This window comes from Loxodonta africana, unplaced genomic scaffold (assembly GCF_030014295.1).
Source record: "Loxodonta africana isolate mLoxAfr1 unplaced genomic scaffold, mLoxAfr1.hap2 scaffold_122, whole genome shotgun sequence".
Classification (NCBI taxonomy): domain Eukaryota; kingdom Metazoa; phylum Chordata; class Mammalia; order Proboscidea; family Elephantidae; genus Loxodonta; species Loxodonta africana.
This window is the reverse complement of record NW_026974884.1, coordinates 31,689-51,586: the sequence shown is the minus strand read 5'-3', so window position 1 is coordinate 51,586 and position 19,898 is coordinate 31,689. Positions and strand designations below refer to the sequence as shown.

The following is a 19,898-nucleotide window of genomic DNA, read 5'->3' as shown; positions in this document are numbered from 1 at the left end:
GAAAACATTAATAAAGAAATATTATACAAAAGAACCAAATAGAAATTATAGAGCTGAAAAGTTGAATAGCTGAAATAAAAATTTCATTAGAGGAGCTCAACAGCAGATTTGAGCAAGAAAGCAGGAAAATGTAAACTTGAAAAAGCACAACTGAAATTGTTCTAACTGAGGAGCATAAAGGAAAAAGAATGAAGAAAATGAACAGAGCCTAAGGGACCTGCGGGACAACATCAAGCATACCAACATACTCATTAAGGAGTCCCAGAAAGGAAAGAAAGATGAAAGGACAGAAAGAATATTTAAAAATGTAATGACTGGAAGTTTCCCAAATGTCACCTAGATATCCAAGAAGCTCAATAAACTCAAAGGACAGTAAATACATAGATATCCACAGACAGACATAATCAAAATGTCAAAAGACGAAGATAGAAACTTGAAAGCAGCGTCAGATAAGTGACCCCTAATGTACAAAAAAATTTTTTTTTTAATGTACAAGAGAGTCTCAACAAGTTTAACTGTTGATTTTTCATCAGAAACCATTGAGACAAGAAAATAGTCGAATGATGTATTTAAGGTACTGGAAAAAAAATACAGAAACAAAACTATGAACCAAGATGTCAATATCTAGCAAAACTATCTTTCAAAAATGAAGGTGAAATTAAGACATGCCCAGATACACAAAACCTGAGGGAGTATGTTAGCAGCAGAACTGCCTTATGAGAAATGCTACAGGGAATCATCCTGGCTGGCACGGAAGGACACTAGACAGTAACTTGAAGCCATAAAAAGAAACGAAGACTCTGTAAAGGTAACTACTTAGATAAAACAAAGTCAGTAATATTTTTATATCACGCCTCTCTTTTTCTCATATATGATTTAAAGCACAAATGCATAAAAATACTTATACATCTCTCTTAACGGACACACAATGTATAAAGATGCAATTTTTGTAACAGCAACGTAAGTAGGGGAGGTAACTGAGCTGAATAAAAGCAGAATGTTGTATACTGTTGAAGCTAAATTTGTATTAATTAAAAGAAGATTGTTATAAACATAAGATATTAATTGTAATCCTCATGATCACCACTAAGAAGTTAAAAAATATAAGGAAAGGAAATAAGGAGAGGATCAAAATTGTACACTTGAAAAAAATCAGTCAAACACAAAAGTGGACGGTAGTGAAGAAAATGAGAAACAAAATACGTATATGACCTACTACAAAGTAGAAGACATAAGTCCTTCCTTATCATTAATCGCTCTAAATTTAAATAGATTAAATTCACAATTGGGAGCATTAAAGTTGTGTGTCAACTTTGTTGGACCATGATTCTCAGTGCTTTGGCAGTTATGATGTAGTTTAGCAGTCGTATAACTATGCAATCATTTCCATGATGAGATGTGATATAATGTGATTACCTCCATGATGGGATCTGCTGTGAGTAGCCAATCAGATCTAAGGGAGTTTCCTCGGGAGTGTGGACTGCATCCAATATAGGTGGACTTTCTGGCAAGGCTCTTGAGTTTTTGCTCACTCGGAATCCTGCAGCTGGCTCCTCTTCATCTGATCTCAAGATTTTGGGACTTGAACTCTCAGCTTACCTTCCAATTTTGGGATTCACCAGCCTCCGCAGTCTGTGAGCCACGGCCTGCCAGCTTACCTGCCGATCTTGAGATCTGTCAGCCTTTGCAGCCTGTGAGCCACAGACCTGTTGTATGACCTGCAGATCTTGAGTTCTGCAGTCCCTGCATCTATGTGAGTCAGGAGAAGCCACAAGCCTGACCCATGGACTTGAGACTTACCAGCCTCTACAGCCTCGTGAGCCATTTTCTTGATATAAAGCTATTTATATATAAATATATATATATACACCTCACTGGTTTTGTTTCTCTAGAGAACCCAGCCTAAGATACCAATTAAAAGACAAACATTGGCAGAATGCATAAAAAAATCATTCGATTGCTATGAAGCTGATGTGACTCATGGTGACCCCTCCCCTCATGTGTGTCAGAGTAGTACTGACACACAAGTGTGTCAGTTCAATGGCTAATTTTTCAAAAGTAGATCACCAAGCCTTTCTTCCAAAGTGCCTCTGGGTGGACTCAAACCTCCAACATTTTGGTTAGCAGCTGAATGCATTAACCGTTTGTACCTCCCAAGGACTACAACATGTATCTATGTTTATTTCTGTATTACTTCTCTTTATACTATATACATACATACACACATACACACACATAGACATCCATGAGTGGTTCATACAGATGCTTTGGACTTCAGCTAGCAGGGCTCTATTAATTATTGATAGAAAAGTACTGATACCAGTTATAAATGCGTATTTGTCCATTTCCCCTTTCAGATTTATTAGTTTTTGTATTTTGGAGCCCTGTTGTTAGACACATACACATTTAGGAGTGTTGTATCTTTTTGGAGAATTGAACGTTTATTATGTTATGTCCCTACTTATTCCCAATAATACTCCTTTTTCTGAAGTATAATTTGTCTGATATTAATACAGCCACTGCAGTAGAACTGGATAATTTTCAACCATTTCAATAGGTAGCATAAGATCAAGAACTGATGGTATAAAAGGAAGAAATCGAAGCTGCATTGAAGGCATTGGTGAAAAACTATCCTCTCTCCACCATCTTCACTAACCCTGACACCAACTGTCCCTCACACAGCACTCCCTACTTCTCTGCTGGGTTCAATAACTCATTGCAATGGCCACACAGAACTCATAGTCCATATTCACGATTATGGGGTTTATTAGGGAAGTAACAGTTATAGCTCAGGCTCAAAGACACTCAGAATACAGTTCTTCTATCAGGACAGCCTCTTCCCTCCTGTGCTGATAGGCGTGCCTCTGCCTGGCCTTGGGCCGGCCTCTCTCCAAAGGCACTCAGCTTTCCTTCTCCATGGGCCATCATCTCCTATAGCCAGGTCCCTGTTGCTCGGTCTCTCCTGCCATGGCATCTTACCATCTTCAGGGTTACAGCTTCCTCTCTCTATCTCAGTCTCTTGCTTCTAGGAGCTTCTCAGTGCAGGGATCTCAGGTCCATAATATACGCTCGGCTCTTGGCTGTTCTTCCTTGATGGGAGTTGAATCCTCCTCTTTGCTCTGGAACTGGTTCTCTTTGAAGGGAAAATAAACAATCCCCTTGGTGAGCCACAATTACCCTATCACACAGTCCTGCCCAAGCACCAGGGTGGATGTTATAAGACCATGGCTAGAAAGGCCACACAAAGTAAACAATCACATCACAGTACCTTGGACTCATTTTTCAAGTGAAGTACCAAAAATCCCACACAAACAGATTGGTAAAGAACATAATCAATAGCAAGAACATTTTCATACTTATGTTTTCTGTATTTGGAAGAAATCTATAGCACTATTCTTATTTTGCCAATTCACAGGGATCACAGAGATTAGTGGTAGATGTTGCAGTACCAGAAAACTCTCTGGTGAAACAGTCTGTGAGCAGTCTTACAAACATGGATATTCCACTAGAGTCAAAAGAATGACGTTACATATCATCAAAGAGAACATTTCAAGATCTAGCCTGAAGTACAATGTTGTCACTAATAGGCTAAAATCCATACACTTACAAGGAAGACTAGTTTATACGACTATTCAAATTTATGCACCAACCACTAATGCCAAAGATAAAGAAATTGAAGATTTTAAACAACTTCTGCAGCCTGAAATTGATCAAACATGCAATCAAGATGCATTGATAATTACTGGTCATTAGAATGTTAAAGTTGGAAACAAAGAAGGAAAAGTAGTTGGAAAATACAGCATCGATGAAATAAATGACACCAGAAATCTCATGAAAGAATTCTGCAAGACCAGTGACTCATCCACTGCAAATATTTTTTTTCACCAACATAAACGGCAGCTATACACGTGGACTTTACCAGATGGAATACACAGGAATCAAACTGACTACATCTGTGGAAAGAGAAGATGGGAAAACTCATATCATCAGTCAGAACAAGGCCAGGGATCAATTGTGAAACAGACTGTCAATTGCTCATATGGGAGTTCAAGTTGAAACTGAAGAAAATTAGAATAAGTCAAAAGGGGCCAAAATATGACCTTGAGTATATCTCACCTGTATTTAGAGACCACCTCAAGAACACATTTTACGTGTTGAACACTAACGACTGAAGACCAGACGAGTTGTGGAATGACATCAAGGACATCACACATGAAGAAAGCAAGAGATCCTTTAAAAGACAGGAAAGAAAGAAAAGACCAAAACGGATGTCGGAAGAGACTCTGAACGTTGCTCTTGAATGTCGAGTAGCTAAAGTGAAAGGAAGAAATGATGAAGTTTTGAGTATTGAGACGCCACCAGTGATCCCTCTTACAAAAAAGACCAGAAAAAACAAGTGAAGCGATTATATTTATGAGAAGCTAGGAGCCCTGAACATCAAAGGTAAAGTTAGAAAATGGACTCAGCGGCAGGGGGAGGGAGAGACTATTCAGAAGTGGAGAGGAGTTACTGGACCTGAATAGCCAGGAACCCTCAGGCACCGTTCCCTGGAGCGACTGCAGTGGGGCTGGCAGTGGCGTTCCACAGGCGTTTAGCTCAGGGAAGGACAGCAAGTTGCACAGACTACTCACACCTCCAGAACAAGAGAAGAACGGCACTCTCAGCAAAAGCTAATTACTTGTGTTTATTTTACCACGCCCCCAGCCCCCAAGCCGGCTTCAGTGGCTGTCAACTTCCCTGGGCCTGAGATAGGCCCTGGTACCACTCTGAGCCATTTTTCCATCCTTGAAGAAGGTATAAGTTCACAACTGGGGGAAAGATAATCTGCCAGCTCAATTAAGCTGGGGAGCTCAGGACAGAAGCAGCTCTTGTTCAGGCACAAACAGTCCATGGGCTTTGAATACCTTTCACCCCAGCATGGACCTGTGTGGGCCCATTTCAGGAGAATAGGCCCTTGTTGCCAGACTGCAACTGTTTCACCTGAACGGTGGAAAGATGGGTATTTGATGTTTGACACTGCTTTGCCTATTAAACAGGGTCTTCACCTACCCACATCAGGGGCATAAGGACTGCTGGCTCCACCCACAATACCTAGCCACCTGTGATAGGGCTCCAAGGATAAGTAGTACCGCCCAGAACTTACAACCAAAAGCATTGGGTACCCACTGCCCTTCTGCAGAACCCACCCATGTGCTCTACAGAACAGGGATGCACTTTCCTCACAGACACTCAGAGCACAGCTGTCAGACCCCTGCCTTGATCAGAGCCTTACCCCCTACTGCAGCCAGATACTTCTGCCTACACCAATGACCCCTGCCCCTTTAAGACTGTAGGACAGAGCCCGTACCACACACTTTATGACCAACTACCTGGGCACCTGAGTTGAATCCATACAAGAAAAATAAATGAACTCCTAGGCTCATATGCCTGGTAACAGTGCTAGCCATCTGGTGATAGTACATTAGAGCTTCAAAGGTGAAAATAATCAACCTAGTGCACTCAAGCAGCTTATTTGGGTATAGCAAAACTAAACAAAGCAAGAAGCTAGGATACAAAAAGCAAGCATAAAATAAACTAATACAATAACTTACAGATGGCTCAGAGACAACAGTCAATATCAAATCACATAAAGAGGCAGACACGGGGGCAGGACCAAGATGGCTCACTAGGTAGAAGATTCCGCTTATCCCTCTTGAAACAAAGACTCGAAAAAACAAGTGAACTGATTACATAAAGGACAATCTACAAACCCTGACCATCAAACACAGAACTAAGGAGTTGACCTGAGTGACGGGGGAGCGAAAAGCCACGCTGCAGCAGGGACCACTTCCAGAGCCAGTGTCCCACGCCACAGCCTTGAGCCCTCGTGGTTTCCTGGTGTCAGAGTGGTGGGGCTGATTGTGGCTTACTGAGACACGGAAGAACAGATATAGGCCCAACCCTCAGGACCAACCTCAGAGGGGACCCAGGCAGCACACACAGGCTCCACACAGACGTGGCTGACAGGGAAACGAAAAACTATAGGGAAGCAGCGACTGGTTCTGGAGCCTGGAGTGCAGCGTCCCAGAAAGGAAACCCTGGTGCTGGGCTTTGGACTAAGTGTGGGGGAGCCGATTGTGGCTTCCTGAGACGGTGTGAGCATGGACGCAGCCCTAACCCTCTGGGACAGTCTCAGCAGGGATCCAGCCACCACACACGAGCGACACAATGCTCTGGAATCTCAGAAAAAACAGTCCTCACCAAACAACATAAGTAACTTTCTATATTTTGCCAGGCTACTCTCTTCTATATATCTGATTCCACCCCTCATTGCCCCAGCCAGCTTCATTAACATTGGAATTCTCTGTGCCAGAGAGTGAAGTGCACTGCTGGATTTTTTTTCTTCTTTCTTTTCTAACCCATTCTCCTGGCCTGAGAAAAGCAGCATTTAACAATCAAAGAAAAAATCCTTCCCTGACTTCCCTAAACTGAAATAACAGTACAGAATCAGCTCCATCCAGGCATTAACAGACCCATAGTCTTTGGCTTTCACCCTACAGGTAACTAGGTGGCTATTACAATGTAAAGGCAATTCTGATAGAGATCTGACCATAATTGTTTTAGCTCAGCAGTGGAAAGGCAAGTTTTGGAGGTCAGATACCTCTCTACCTATTAAACAGAGCCCTCGCTGATCCACACCAGTGAACTGAGGGCTGAGACTCCACCCACATCACCTAGCCACCTGCTAGAGGGGTCTGAGAATAGTGACGCCTACCCAAGCATTGGGTGCCTAAGATACAGCTGCAAAGCCCACGCACCAGAGTGCTCTAGAGAATAGAGCCACACCTACCTCACTGTCACTTGAAGGAAGGCTGTCAGCATCCTGCCCTCCTCGAAATGTGACCCCATGCCACTAATAGAAACTGGTGCATACAACCATCACCACTACTCCTCTAAGATAATACGTGAGAGCCTACACCACACACTAGGTGACCAGCTATCAGGACACCTGAGCTGATTCTATTCAAGAATAGTGAATGGACTCATACACTTATATACCTGGTAACAGCTCAGGCAAGCTGGTAATAGGACGTAAGTGATTCAAAAGCTAAATCAATCACGATACCACAATCTAGTAGCCCATCTGGGTGTCTTGTAACAAAACAAAATAAGAAGATAAGACTCAGTGAGCAAATATAAAAGAAAATATTACAATATCTTATAGATGGCTCAGAGACAGCAGTCGACATCAAATCACATGAAGAAGCAGACCATGATTGCTTCTACAAACCCCCAAATCAAAGAATCAAAATCATTCCCAGATGTAGATACATTCCTAGAATTGCCAAATGTAGAATATAAAAAAATTATATACAGAATTCTTCAAGACATCAGGAATGACCTCACAAATGAAATAAGGCAATCTACAGAAAACACCAAGGAATACACGGATAAAGCAGTTAAAGATATCCAAAAGATTATTCAACAACATAGTGAAAAAATTAATAAGCTGTAAGAATCCATAGAGAGACAGCATTCAGAAATCCAAAAGATTAACAATAAAGTCACAGAATCAGACAACTCAATAGGAAGTCACAGGAGCAGAATCGAGGAACTGGAATGCAGAGTGGGGGAGCTGGAGGATAAGACAATTGACACAAATATAGTTGAAGAAAAATCAAATAGAATTTAAAACTATGAAGAAACCCTAAGGATCATGGGGGACTCTATCAAGAGTAATTTGCGTGTGATTGGAGTTCCAGAACAGGGAGGGATAACAGAAAATACAGAGAGAACAGTGGAAGATCTGATGGCAGAAAAATTCCCTGGCATTGTGAAAGATGAAAAGATATCTACCCAAGATGCTCATCGAACCTCATACAAGATAGATCCCAAAAGAAAATCACCAAGACATATCATCAAACCTGCCAAAACCAAAGATAAAGAGAAATTTCAAAAGCACCCAAGGATAAACGAAAAGTTACCTACAAAGGAGAATCAATAAGTTTGCACTACTCGGCAGAAACCATGCAGGCAAGAAGACAATGGGATAACATATATAGAGCACTGAAAGAGGAAAAACTGTCAGCGAACAATCATATATCCAGCAAAATTCTAAAACATGAAGGTGAAATTAAGATATTTACAGATAAACACAAGCTTAGAGAATTTGCAAAAACCAAACCAAAACTGCAAGAATTACTGAAGGAAATTCTTTGGTCAGAAAATCAATAATATCAGATACCAACACAACACAAGGTCACAGAACAAAACATCCTGATATCAACCCAGATACGGAAATCACAAAAACAAAATAAGATTAATTAAAAAAATTACTCAAAACAGGGAATCATTGATGTGATTATGTAAAAGATTACGATAGTGAAAAAAGAGGGACTAAATACAGGAGGCTTAGAAATTACATATGGAGAGGAAACCAAGGTGATACAGGGCGAAACAACTTAGGTTTTTACTTACTCAAACCAGGGTAAATATTAAGGTAACCACAACAAGGTCTAACAATTCCATACTTCAAAATAAAAACCAAGATAAACATAACGACTCACCAAAATAAATTCAACTACTATAAAAAGGAAGAACACACATTCTACAAAGAAAAACTCAGCACAAAAAGGTAAATGGAAAATGAAATTGTCAAAAACAGGCATCAAAATGACAGCACTAAACTCATACTTATCTATAATTACACTTAATGTAAATGGACTAAATTCACCAATAAAGAGACAGAAAGTTGCAGACTGGATAAAAAAACACGATCAGTCTGTATGCTTCCTAAAAGAGACACGCTTTAGAGTTAAGAGACACAAATAAACCAAAACTGAAAGGATGGATAAAAATATATCAAGCAAACAACAATCAAAAAAGAGCAGGAGAGGCAATATTAATTTCCAACAAAATAGACTTTAAAATTAAATCCACCACAAAGGATAAAGAAGGACACTACATAAAGATTAAAGGGACAATTTACCAGGTACATATAACCGTATTAAATATTTATGCACCCAATGATAGGGCCGCAACATTCATAAAACAAATGTTAACAGAATTAAAAAGTGAGATAGACACCTCCACAATTATAGCAGGAGACTTCAACACAACACTCTCGGTGAAGGATAGGAAATGCAGTAAGAAGCTCAATAGAGACACGGAAGATCTAAGTGCTACAATTAAACAACTTCACTTCATAGACTTATACAGAACACTCCACCCAACAGCTGCAAACTATAATTTCTTTTCTAGTGCACATGAAACATTCTCTAGAATAGATCACATATTAGGTCATAAAACAAGCCTTTGCAGAACCCAAAACATTGAAATATTATAAAACATCTTCTCTGAACAAAAGACCATAAAAGCAAAAATCAATAACAGAAAAACCAGGGAAAAGAAATCAAATGCTTGGAAACTGCACAATGCCCTGCTCAAAAAAGACTGGGTTATGGAAGACCTTAAGGAGGGAATAAAGAAATTCACAGAATTCAACAAGACTGAAAACACTTCCTATGAAAACCTTTGGGACATGGTGAAAGCAGTGCTCAGAGGTCAATTTATATCAATAAAGGCACACATATTAAAGAAGAGCCAAAATGAAAGAACTGTCCCTACAACTTGAACAAAGAGAAAGAGAGCAACAAAAGGAACTGTCAGGCACCAAAAGAAAGCAAAAAATAAAAACTACAGCAAAATTAAATGAATTAGAGAATAGAAAAACAATTGAAAGAGTTAACAAGGCCAAAAACTGCTTCTTTGAAAAAATGAACAAAATTGATAAACCATTAGCCAGACTGACTAAAGAAATACAGGAAAACAAACCAATAATCCAAATAAGAAATGGGATGGGCCATATCACAACAGATCCAACTGAAATTAAAACAATCATATCAGATTACTACAAAAAATTGTATTCCAACAAATTTGAAAACCTAGAAAAAATGGATGAATTCCTAGAAACACACTACCTACCTAAACTAACACAAACTGAAGTAGAACAACTAAATACACCCATAACAATAAAAGAGATTGAAAAGGTAATCAAAACACTCCCAACAAAAAAAAGCCCTGGCCCTGATGGCTTCACTGCAAAGTTCTACCAAACTTTCAGGGAAGACTTACCACTACTACTGAAGGTATTTCAAAGCATAGAAAAGGACGGAATACTACCTAACTCCTTCTATGAAGCCAGAATAACCCTGATACCAAAACCAGCTAAAGACAACACAAAAAAAGAAAATTACAGACCTATATCCCTCATGAACATAGATGCAAAAATCCTCAACAAAATTCGAGCCAGTAGAATTCAACAACATATCAAAAAAATAATCCACCATCACCAAGTAGGATTTATACCAGGTATGTAAGGTTGGTTCAATATTAGAAAAACAATTAACGTAATCCACCACATAAAAAAAGGACAAGAACCACATAATTTTATCAATTGATACAGAAAAGGCATTTGACAAAGTCCAACACCCACTCATGATAAAAACTCTCAGCAAAATAGGAATAGAAGGAAAATTCCTCAACATAATAAAGGGTATTGATACAAAGCCAATACCCAGCATCATCCTAAATGGAGAGAGCCTGAAAGCATTTCCCTTGAGAACGGGAAACAGACAAAGATCCCCTTTATCACTGCTCTTACTCAGCATTGTGCTAGAGGTCCTAGCCAGAGCAACTGGGCTAGACAAAGAAATAAAGGGCATCCAGATTGGTAAGGAAGAAATAAAATTATCTCTATTTCCAAAGACATTATCTTATACACAGAAAACCCTGAGGAATCCTCAAGAAAACTAATAGAAGGGTTCAGCAAAGTTTCAGATTACAATACAAACACACAAAATCAGTTGGATTCCTCTATATCAACAAAAAGAACATTGAAGAGGAAATCATCAAATGAATACCATTCACAGCAGCCCCCAAGAAGATAAAATACTTAGGAATAAACCTTACCAAAAATGTAAAAGAGCTATACCAAGAAAACTACAAGGTACTACTGCAAAAAAAACAAAAGGGACCTACGTAATTGGAAAAACATATCTTGCTCGTGGATAGGAAGACAACATTGTAAAATTGTCCATTCTATCAAAAGCCATCTATAGATACAATGCACTTCCGATCCAAATTCCAATGACATTTTTTAAACAGATGGAGAAACAAATCACCAACTTCATATGGAAGGGAAAGAAGCCGCGGAAAAGTAAAGCATTACTAAAAAAGAACAAAGTGGGAGGACTCACTCTGCCTGATATTAGAACAAATTATACTGTCACAGTACTCAAAACAGCCTGGTACTGGTACAGCAACAGACACATAGACCGATGGAACAATATTGAGAATCCAGATATAAATCCATCCACATATGAGCAGCTGATATTTGCCAAAGACCCAGTGTCAGTTAATTGGGGAGAAGATAGTCTTTTTAACAAAAGGTGCTGGCGTAACTGTATAGCCACCTCCAAAAAATGAAACAGGACCCCTACCACACACCATGCAAAAAACTAACTCCAAATGGATCAAAGACCTAAACATAAAATCTAAAACGATAAAGATCATGGAAGAAAAAATAGGGACAACATTAGGAGACCTAATACATGGCATAAACAGAATACAAAACATTACTAGAAATGACGAAGAGAAACCAGATAACTGGGAGCTCCTAAAAATCAAACACCTATGCTCATCTAAAGACTTCACCAAAAGAGTAAAAAGACCACCCACAGACTGGGAAAAAGTTTTCAGCTAAGACATCTCTGCCCGGTGCCTGATCTCTAAAACCTACATGACTCTGCTAAAACTCAACCACAAAAAGACAAACACCCCAATTAAAAAATGGGCAAAGGATATGAACAGACACTTCACTAAAGAAGACATTCAGGCAGCTAACAGATACATAAGGAAATGCTCTCGATCATTAGCCATTAGAGAAATGCAAATCAAAACTACAATGAGATTCCATCTCACTCCAACAAGGCTGGCATTAATCCAAAACACACAAAAAAATAAATGTTGGAGAGGCTGTGGAGAGACCGGAACACTTATATTCTGCTGGTGGGAATGTAAAATGGTATACAACCACTTTGGAAATCAATTTGGTGCTTCCTTAAAAAGCTAGAAATAGAACTACCATACAACCCAGCAATCCCACTCCTCGGAATATATCCTACAGAAATAAGAGCTTTTACACAAATAGATACATGCACTTCCACGTTTATTGCAGCACTGTTTACAATAGCAAAAAGATGGAACCAACCAAGGTGCCCATCAATGGATGAATGGATAAATAAATTATGCTATATTCACACAATGGAATACTGCACATCAACAAAGAACAGTGACGAATCTGTGAAACACTTCATAACATGGAGAAACCTGGAAGGCATTATGCTGAGTGAAATTAGTAGCAAAAGGTCAAATATTGTATAAGACCACTATTATAAGATCTTGAGAAATAGTTTAAACTGAGAAGAACATATTCCTTTGTTGTTATGAGGGGGGGAGGCAGGGAGGGTAGGAGAGGGGTATTTACTAAAGAGATAGACAAGAACTACTTTCGGTGAATGGAAGAACAACACTCAACACAGTGGAGGTCAGCACAACTGGACTAAACCAAAGCAAAGAAGTTTCCTGAATAAACTGAATGCTTCGAAGGTCAGCAAAGCAGGGGCAGAGGTTTGGGGACCATGGTTTTAGGGGACATCTAAGTCAACTGGCATAATAAAATCTATTAAGAAAACATTCTGCATCCCACTTTGAAGAGTGGCATCTGGAATCTTAAATGCTAGCAAGCAGCCATCTCAGATGCATCAATGATTCTCAGCCCACCTGGATCAAGGGAGAATGGAGAACACCAAGAACATAAGATAATAACGAGCCCAAGAGACAGAAAGGACTACATGAACTAGAGACTACATCATCCTGAGATCAGAAGAACTAGACTGTGCCGGGCCACAACCAATGACTGCCCTGACGGGGAACATAACAGAGATCCCTTGAGGGAGCAGAACAGTGGGATGCAGACCCCAAATTCTCATAAAAAGACCAGACTTAATGGTCTGACTGAAACTGGAAGGACCCCAGTGATCATGGCCCCCACACCTTCCGTTTACCCACTACGGGAACCATCCCCAAAGCCAGTTCATCAGACATGGGTTGGACTAGACAACGGGTTGGAGAGGGATGCTGGTGAGGCGTGAGCTACTTGGTTTGGGTGGACACTTGAGACTATGTTGGCATCTCCTGCCTGGAAGGGAGATGGGTGGGTAGAGGGGCTTAGAAACTGGCAAAATGGTCACGGAAAGAAAGAGTGGAAGGAGGGAGTGGGCTGTCCCATTGGGGGGAAAGTAATTGGGAATATGTAACAAGTTGTGTATAAGTTTTTATGTGAGAGACTGCCTTGATTTGTAAACTTTCACTTAAAACACAATAAAAATTATTAAAATAAAAAAAAAAAGAAGCTGACCCATGATTGCTTCAACAAGCTCTCAGAACTAAGACTCAAGGAATCTTCTCGATGAAGGTGCAATCCTGGAATTACCAGATACAGAATACAAAAGATTAATATACAGAACTCTCAAAGATATCAGGAAGGAAATGAGGCAAAATACAGAACAAGCCAAGGAACGCAAAGATAAAGCAGCTGAAGAAATTAAAAAGGTTACTCAAGCACATAATTAAAAATTTAATAAGCTGCAAGAAACCATAGAGAGACTGCAATCAGAAATTCAGAAGATTAACAATAAAATTACAGAGTTAGAAAACTCGATAGAAAGTAAGAAGAGCACAACTGAAGAACTGGAAGGCAGAATTACTGAGATAGAAGATAAAACTCTTGGGACCAATATATTTGAAAAGAAACCAGATAAAAGAATTTTAAATGAAGAAATCCAAAGAATCATGTGGGACTTTATCAAGAGAAATAACTATGAGTGATTGCAGTACCAGAACAGGGAGGGCTAACAGAAAATACACAGGGAACTGTTGAAGATTTGTTGGCAGAAAACTTCCCTGATATCATGAAAGATGCTCATCAAATTCCACATAAGGTGATCTCAAAAGAAAGTGACCGAGACATATAATAATCAAACTTGCCAAAATCAAACATAAAGAGAATTTTAAGAGAGGCTAGGGATAAAGGAAGTCACCAACAAAGGAGAGTAAATAATGATAAACTTGGACTACTCAGCAGAAATCATGGAGGCAAGAAGGCAATGGGATGACTTATACAAAATATTGAAGGAAAAAAATTGCCAACCAGGAATCAAACCATAACCCTGGCCCTCTGGCCTTAGCCCTCTAACTCTAGCCCCTAAGCCCTAAGTCCCAAAGCCCCTAAGGCCCTAAGCCCTTAGGTCCTAACCCCCAAGGCCCTAAACTCTAACCCTAACCCAAACTCTAACCCCTATACCCTAAACCCTAAACCCTAACACCTAACCCCTAACCACCCTAACCTTAACGACCCTAACCCTAACCCTAACACTCGAACCCTAACCCTCTAACGCTAACCTGAAACCCTAACCCTCTAACTCTAACCCTCTAACCCTAGCCCTCTAATCCTAGCCCTAAACCTAACCCCAACCCCCAAACCCAACGCCAAACCCTAAACCTCAAATCCCTAGCCCTAAACCTAAGAATGAGTCTAAGCCTAACCCTATCACTTAACCCTAAACTGTAAACCCTAACACTTAAAACCCTAACACCCTTACCCCTAACACATTCAACCCTAACACCCTAAATGCCAAAACCCTAAACACTAACACCCTTAACCCTAACCCCTAAACCCTAAACTTAAACGCTAAACCATCTAACCCTCTAACCCTAATACCCTAACACTAAACCCTAAACCCTAACCCCAGCCCCCAGCCCTAACCCTCACTCTAAGCCTTAAACCCTAAACCTTAAGTCCTAAACCCTAGGCTCTAAGCCCTAAGCCCTAAACCCTAAGTCCTGAAACCCTAAACTCTAAGCCTTAAGCCCTAAACATAACCCTCTAACCCTAAACCCTAAAACCTTACCCCAGACCCATCCCACACCCCTAAACCTGAACCCCTAAACCCTAGCCCTAACCCCTAACCCTAAACCTCTAAACCATACCCCTAATCTTCTAACCCTAAACCTCCAACCCTAACCCTCTAACCCTAACTCTCTAACCCTAACCACAACACCAACCCCAACCTCTGAACCCTGAAACCCTAACCCCCTAACCCTAAGCCTCTGAACCCTAAGCCTAAACCCTCTAACCCTAAACCCTAACCTTTACCCCCTCACACCCTCACCTTCTCACTCCCTCACTCTATAATCTTCTCAACCTCTAACCCCCTCACCCTCTAACCCCTCACCCTCTAACTCCCTCAATCTCTAACCCCCAAACCTCTAACACCCACTCTCTTACCCCAAACCACATATCCCAAACAAACCCAACACCAACCCCAACCCTAAACCTAAATCCTGACCCCTAAAACCTAACCCAAACCCTACCGACTAAACCCCAAAACCCTAAACCCCCAAAACTGTAAACCCCAAACTGCAACCCCTAACACCTAACCTGTAAATCCAAACTCTAACCTCAAACCCTAAACCTAACCCTAACACCTAACCCCAACCGAAAAACCCTAACCCAAACCCTAACAACCCTAACCCTAACATCCCTAACCCCAAAACCCTAACCCCAACCCCTAACCCCAAACCCTAACAACCAGAACTCTAACAACCCTAACCCTAACATCCCGAACCTCAAACCCTAACCCTTTTTGTTAGCAGCCGTAGCACTTAACCACTAGCCACCAGGGTTTCCATGAGCAGTCACAGGAATAGACATATGCACACCCGTGTTCACTGCGACATTATTCACAGTAGCAAAAAGATGGAAACAACCTAAGTGCTCATCCACGGAGGAATGGATAAACAAACTACGGTACATACACACAGTGGAACACTACACGACAACGAAGACCAATGATGAATCTCTGAAACATCTCACACCATGGATGAATCTGGAGCGCATCATGCTGACTAAGTCAATCACAAAACGACATATACACTAAGAGACCACTATCATAAAAACTCATGAAAACATTTACACACAGAAACAATCCTTGATGTTCACCAGGCAGACGGAGAGTGGGTAGAGAAAAGCTAACTAAATAATAACCAAAAAAAAACAAACCACCGCCGTCGAGTCGATTCCAGCTCATAGAGACCCTATAGGACAGATTAGAACTGCCCCATAGAGTTTCCAAGGAGCGCCTGGTGGATTCGAACTGCAGACCTTTGGTTAGCACTGGTGGGTCTTAACCACTATGCCATCAGGGTTTCCAACCAAACGACAGATATGTGGTAACTCTGGTGAAGGAAGAGACGGTACACAAGACTGGGAATCAACCTCAGCCTCACTCTAACCCTAACCATAACCCTAAACCACTTGTGCCCTAGCCTAGTAACCCCAGCCCTAACCCCGACCCCAGCCACCTAAAACCTATACCCCTAAACCTAACTCCCAAACCTCTAACCCCCAAACCTGAACCCCTAACACCAAACCCTAACCCCTAACCCTAATCCTCTAACCCTTCTGCATCTCTGGGCCTCTCGACTCTCCGTCTATTTTCTCCCTCCAAATCCTACTAACACTCAGTGGAATTTTGAAGTTTCAGCTGTGCTTTGCTTCTTGTTGTCTCCACCGGTCCCATCAAGGCACTGCATCATTTCTTTGCTCTGCTTCACTATTGAGTTCCAAAACCATGGCTTAGAATCACCTGACACTGAACCTCAGCGATTGGGCGCAAGGCCGCGAGAGGGCGTGTGCACCGCCGGTTCTGTTCTGCCCACCAGACCCTCCGAGCATGGGAACCTCCTGGACCTAAGACGGGACGAACTGGGTACCGCTCCAGTGGCGACAGCAGAAGCTTTTCTTCCCGAGGGACCCAACGCCCCAGGGCGCTCTCTCAATACTCCCATTAATGCTATGATTATCCTAACCCACTCCGTCTGTGAGACCTAGTGGGTCCTCGACCAGGCCCAGCCTTCAAGACCCGCACCCCCCTGCCGTGGTCATGTACAGGAACCTGCAGGGCCGCGCCCTCCCCGCCCAAGCTCTGCCCCTCCACACCCTGATGCCCTGCAGGCCTCTACTAGGTCCCCGCCCAGGGGAGAGCTGTCGCCCCGCACGGGGGGGGGTGGGCCACGAGGAAACATTCGGAAACCACCCCCCAGGCACGAAGCCGACTGCCCCTATTGAGACCGTGTGAGCAGGGCTGCCCCGCCGACTGGAGCCTGCAGGGAGGGCATCACTCACGTTTGTCAGCTTCTCATCGCCCTCTGGGCTCAGGGTCCCAGAGCAGCCAACCCCCCCCGGGGGGGGGGGCGGTCAGTCCGCAGGGGCTGGAAGATCGGGTTGGTGCCCATGGCTGGAGCGCTTAAAACCCTTACAAGCCCTCATAAACCGTCAGCTCCAGACCTTCAAATGTCAGCCCGAGAGACACCTAATCTCCAACCTAAAAAAAAAAACCACACCTGTTGCCATCGAGTCAATTCTGACTCATAGCGACCCTATAGGACAGAGTAGAACTGCCCCACAGAGCTTCCAAGGAGCGCCTGGTGGATTCAAACTGCCAACCTTTTGGCTAGCAGCCTTAGCACTTAACCACTACGCCACCAGGGTAACCCACTGAACCCACTGCCACCAGGGTAGAGGCTCCAAATCCCACCAGTTTGAGGAACCCTCAAATCCCCTCAGCACCAGAGACCGCGTCCACAGCTACCGCTACACAGCGCCGCACAAACGTTTAAGTTAACAAACAACATGGGCGCTCAGGACCCCTTCCTGCTACCCCCACCCCCGCCACCCAGAGGGGGAGCGGGACCCGGCACCCACACTGTTAACACACACTGAATCGCTGCTGCTTCCACAAGGAGTAGGATCCCCGCGCTGCTCCACAGATTCCCAGGACCCCTTCCTTTCCAGGTGGGGCTGGGGCCGCGCCGACGCCCCAGCCCCGAGAGTAGACCAGCCGGGCGCGGGCGCGGGCGCGGGGTGCCTCAGCCTCCCAGGCACAGCGCCCAAAACAGTAAGGGGCAGCGGGGCCTTGGGCGGGGGATCGCTCTCTCCCCGCCCCTGGCACCCTACGGAGTCTGGTGGGGGTGGGACGACGAACGGGGGCGAGTGCCCCGTCCTCAGTCTGGAGTCTCACCCCCCCGGGCGAACTCTGGGCCTTCGTTTCCCCCCCCCCGGCACAGGGAGCAGGTGGGGGGCGGGGGGGCAGGCGCCCATCCCCCAGCTTGGCCCGCAAACCCGCCCCGGGCAGAGGAGGGACCTGGGCGCAGCCCTGGACACGGCCTTTCTCCCCAAGCCCTTCAAGCCCCCAGGCCCGAGGGCACTCCGCAGCTGGATCCCCGCGGCTGGACCCCCCCCCCCCGCAAATCCATGGGGATGAAATTTCGCAGACCAGCTGCGTCTCCCGGGCCAGAGGCTCCCTCTCGCAGCCCCTAGAGTGGCTGCGTCCGCCCGGCCCCTCACCGCGTCCGCCCCTGGGGATCACTCGGGACGGGGTACGCCGGAGGGGGCGATGCCAGCTGCTAACCCAACGTCCGGACTCCCCAACCTCTGGAGCCCACAGACTGCTGGGACTGGGAACCGCCCTCCTGGCGCCTTCCCTCCACACCTTCGAGGGGCCGGGCTTGTTCAGTCTGGGAGCGGGTCCCTCCACCCAGCTGCCGGAGTTTCCTATCTTTCAGAAACCACGGCACAGAAAGCAGCACAAACACCATCCTCTCTAAGGCGCGCCATCCGGCCCGGGCCCCTCACCACCCGTCCCAGCACTTCCGGGAGTAACTGGCTGGACGGCTAGGAACATGGCTGCCGGCCCCGCCCAGCGGCCCGGGTGTGGGGCGGGCGTGGGGGGGTTGGGCCTCCAGAGGGGAGGGTGGGGTCTAGAAGCAAGGACAACGCCAAAGTGTGCGGGGTGAGGAGACGGGAGACGTCAGGAGAGGGCCCTCTCGCGTGCAGAGTTAAGTATTGGAGGTGCAACGGTTAAGTGCTTGGCTAACTGAAAGGTGGGCCGTTGGAACCCACCAGCTCAGGGGTTGAAAAGATCTGGAGATGGGCTCCCATAAAGATTCTAACCAAACAAAATCCGAACCAGTTGCTATTGAATCAATTTCGACTCATAGTGACCCTATAGGGCAGAGTAGAACTGCCCCATAGGGTTTCTAAGACTATAAGTCTTTACAGAAGCAGACTGCCATGTCTTTCTGCAAAGAACCAACTGGCGGATTCGAACTGTCCACCCTTTGGTTAGCAGCCGAGCTCTTAACCACGGGGCCACCAGGGCTGCACCATAAAGACTGCAACCTAGGAAACCTTGTGAGGCAGTTCTAAGTTGTCATACAGGGTTGATATGAGTCAGAATCTCTTGATGGCACACAACCATGATTGTACTAAGAAAAATTCCTCCAAGCATCTGCCTACATGACCCCTGAAGCACACATGCATGCACGCTATCAAAGCAGTGCAGCCAAAGACAGGAAATTGGGATAGAGACATTATAGACTGCACACTGAAAAGTGATTTCTGAGGGGCATGCAGCTCAAGCGGAGGAGGTAGCATACAACTAAATGCCCTTCTCCTTCTATTGTTCAATGGTCTTGAGAAAGAATGTGTCCCAGGAATTAACTGTAGCCCAGGAGAACTTGAAGACAGCAAATACAGAGGACCGGTCAGGATGCTTCTGCAGTGGTCAGGGTGAGGAGTGATGGTGGAAGTGCAGATGGGAACAGTGGGCAGGCTTGAGGTGTACTTTGGAGCTTGAGCTGCCAAGAATTGGTGGTCGATCAGACGTATGGGATGAGGGGAATGGAGAATCAAAGGTGACTTCTAGAATTCAGGCTACCATGAGCGCATGGTCACC

The 19,898-nt window shown here is 43.8% G+C and overlaps 1 long non-coding RNA gene across 9 annotated transcripts in view; it reads right to left on the bottom strand.

The window, feature by feature from the left end:
* LOC135229182 (uncharacterized) overlaps positions 1-18,856 on the bottom strand; it is a 508,721-nt gene extending 489,865 nt beyond the window's left edge. For 5 of the 9 annotated variants that reach the window (XR_010319951.1, XR_010319957.1, XR_010319950.1 and 2 more), the window contains exon 1: positions 2,980-10,340. This is a non-coding gene — a long non-coding RNA (uncharacterized LOC135229182). Of the gene's footprint in view, positions 1-2,979; positions 10,341-17,287; positions 18,198-18,653 lie in introns of those variants that run through there. The other 4 variants (XR_010319954.1, XR_010319952.1, XR_010319958.1 and 1 more) reach the window with 4 other exon arrangements.
* Between the last annotated feature and the right edge of the window lie 1,042 nt (positions 18,857-19,898).